This window comes from Chiloscyllium plagiosum, unplaced genomic scaffold, assembly GCF_037043375.1.
Source record: "Chiloscyllium plagiosum isolate Xiang-an unplaced genomic scaffold, Cpla_swu_hap1 HiC_scaffold_43, whole genome shotgun sequence".
Lineage (NCBI taxonomy): Eukaryota > Metazoa > Chordata > Chondrichthyes > Orectolobiformes > Hemiscylliidae > Chiloscyllium > Chiloscyllium plagiosum.
Window position 1 is genome coordinate 39,279,136 of NW_028270181.1, and position 3,888 is coordinate 39,283,023.

Below are 3,888 nucleotides of genomic sequence, written 5' to 3' on the forward strand. Positions count from 1 at the left end.
CCGCCCTATTCCATATTCTCAGACACTGTGTTCCAGACACGAACCCCTGGACTAACCGGGCCTACCCCACACTCACAGGCACTGTATTCCAGACCCTAACACCTGGATTAATCCAGCCAATCCCACACTCTCAGGCACTTTGTTCCACACCCTAACCTCTGGATTAATCCAGCCTCCCCCACACTCTCAGGCAGTGTGTTCCAAAACCTAACCCGTGGATTAATCCGGCCTATCCCACATTCTCAGGCACTGTATTCCAGACCCTAACATCTGGATTAATCCGGCCAATCCCACACTGTCAGGCACTGAGTTCCAGACCCTAAGGCTTCCATTAATCCAGCCGAACCCACACCCTCAGACACTGTGTTCCAGACACTAACCCCTGGATTAATCCAGCCTATCCCACACTCCTAGGCACTGTGTTCCAGACACTAACCCCTGGATTAATCCGGCCTATCCCAAATTCTCAGGAACTGTGTTCCAGACCCTTAACCCTTGTTTGACTCGAACTCCCGAACACTCTCAGACACTGTGTTACAGATCCTAACCCCCGGATTATTCCCACCTCTCCCACACTCTCAGGTACTGTGTTCCAGACCATAACCCATGGATTAATCTGGCCAATCCCACACTCTCAGGCACTGTATTCCAGACACTAAGCTTTCTATTATTCCAGCTAAACCCACACCCTCAGACACTGTTTTACAGACCCTAAAGCCTGGAGTAATTCAGCCTATCCCACTCTCTCAGGCACTGTGTTCCAGACCCTAAATCCTTGAATTAATCTGGTCTATCCCACGCTCTCAGGCACTGTGTTCCACACCCAAACCCCTGGATTAATCCAGCCTCCCCGACATTCTCAGGCAGTGTGTTCCACACCCTAACCCCTGGATTAATCTGGCCTATGCCACACTCTCAGGCACTTTGTTCCACACCATAACCCCTGGATTAATCCAGCCTCCCCCACACTCTCAGGCAGTGTGTTCCAAAACCTAACCCGTGGATTAATCCGGCCTATCCCACATTCTCAGGCACTGTGTACCAGACCCTAACCCCCGGATTAATCCGGCCTATCCCACACTCTCAGGCACTGTGTTCCAGACCCTAACCTCTGGACTAATCTGGCCTATCCCACACACTCAGGTACTGTGTTCCAGACCATAACCCCTGGATTAATCCGGCCAATCCCACACTCTCAGGCACTGTATTCCAGACACTAAGCCTTCTATTAATCCAGCCAAACCCACACCCTCAGACACAGTTTTACAGACCCTAAAGCCTGGAATAATTCAGCCTATCCCACACTCTCAGACACTGTGTTCCAGACACTAACCCCTGGATTAATCTGGCCTACCACACACTCTCAGGCACTGTGTTCCAGAGCCTAACCCGTGGATTAATTCCGGCCGATCCCACACGCTCAGGCACTGTGTTCCAGACCCTCACCCCTGGATTAATCCGGCCTATCCCAATCTCTAAGGCACTGCGTTCCAGACCCTCATACCTAATTAATTCAGCCTCCCGCACACTCTCAGGCACTGTGTTCCAGAGCCTTACCCTTGGATTAATCCGGCCTAACCCACATTCTCAGACACTGTGTTCCAAGCCCGAACCCTTGGATTAATCCGGCCTATCCCACACTCTCAGACACTGTATTCCAGACCCTAACCCCTGGATTAGTCCGGCCTATCCCACTCTCACAGGCACTGTGTTCCAGGCTATAACCCTTGGATTAATCCGGCCTATCCCTGACTCTCAGCCACTCTGTTTCAGACTCGAAACCCTGCATTAATCTGGCGTATCCCACACTCTCAGAAACTGTATTCCAGACCCAAAACCCCTGGATTAATCCGCCCTATCCCATACTCTCAGGCACTTTGTTCCACACCCTAACACCTGGATTTATCTGGCCAATCTCACACTGTCAGGCACTGTGTTCCAGACCCTAACACCTGGATTAATCCGGCCTCCCCCACACTCTCAGGCACTGTGTTCCAGAGCCTAACCCCTGGATTAATCCGGCCTCCCCCACACTCTCAGGCACTGTATTCCAGACCCTAACACCTGGATTAATCCAGCCAAACCCACATCCTCAGACACTGTGTTCCAGACCCTAACCGTGGATTAATCCGTTCCATCCCACACTCTCAGGCACTTTGTTCCACACCATAACCCCTGGATTAATCCAGCCTCCCCCACACTCTCAGGCAGTGTGTTCCAAAACCTAACCCGTGGATTAATCCGGCCTATCCCACATTCTCAGGCACTGTGTACCAGACCCTAACCCCTGGATTAATCCGGCCTATCCCACACTCTCAGACACTGTGTTCCAGACACTAACCCCAGGATTAATCTGGCCTACCACACACTCTCAGGCACTGTGTTCCAGAGCCTAACCCATGGATTAATTCCGGCCGATCCCACACGCTCAGGCACTGTGTTCCAGACCCTAACCCCTGGATTAATCCGGCCTCCCCCACACTCTCAGGCACTGTGTTCCAGAGCCTAACCCCTGGATTAATCCGGCCTCCCCCACACTCTCAGGCACTGTATTCCAGACCCTAACACCTGGATTAATCCAGCCAAACCCACACCCTCAGGCACTGTGTTCCAGACATTATCCCTGGATGAATCCGACCTCTCCCAATCTCTCAGGCACTGTGTTCCAGACACTAACCCCCGGATTAATCTGGCCTATCCAACTCTCTCAGGCACTGTGTTCCAGGCCATAACTCTTGGATTAATCTGGCCTGTCCCTGACTCTCAGCCACTCTGTTTCAGACCCTAAACCCTGTATTAATCTGGCCTATTCCACACTCTCAGGCACTGTGTTCCAGACCCTAACACCTGGATTAATCCGGCCAATCCCACACTCTCAGGCACTGTGTTCCACACCCTAACCCCTGGATTAATCCAGCCTCCCCCACACTTTCTGGCAGTGTGTACCAAAACCTAACCCGTGGATCAATCCGGCCTATCCCACATTCTCAGGCACTGTATTCCAGACCCTAACACCTGGATTAATCCGGCCAATCCCACACTGTCAGGCACTGAGTTCCAGACACTAAGGCTTCCATTAATCCAGCCGAACCCACACCCTCAGACACTGTGTTCCAGACACTAACCCCTGGATTAATCCGGCCTATCCCAAATTCTCAGGAACTGTGTTCCAGACCCTTAACCCTGGATTGACTCGGACTCCCGAACACTCTCAGACACTGTGTTACAGATCCTAACCCCCAGATTATTCCCACCTCTCCCACACTCTCAGGTACTGTGTTCCAGATCATAACCCCTGGATTAATCTGGCCAATCTCACACTCTCAGGCACTGTGTTCCAGACACTAAGCCTTCTATTAATCCAGCCGAACCCACACCCTCAGACACTGTGTTCCAGACACTAACCCCTGGATTAATCCAGCCTATCCCACACTCTCAGGCACTGTATTCCAGACCCTAACATCTGGATTAATCTGGCCTATCTCACACTCTCAGAAACTGTATTCCAGACCCTAAGCCTTCGATTAATCCAGCCAAACCCACACCCTCAGACACTGTGTTCCAGACACTAACCCCTGGATTAATCCGGCCTAACACACACTCTCAAGCACTGTGTTCCAGACCCTAACCGTGGATTAATCCGGTCCATCCCACACTCTCAGGCAATTTGTTCCACACCCTAACCCCTGGATTAATCCGGCCTCCCCCACACTCTCAGGCACTGTGTTATAGAGCCTAACCCCTGGATTAAGCCGGCTTAACCCACATTCTCAGACACTGTTCCTGACCCGAACCCCTGGATTAATCCGGCCTGTCCCAATCTCTCAGACACTGTGTGCCAGACCCTAACACCTGGATGAATCCGACCTAACCTACATTCTTAGACAC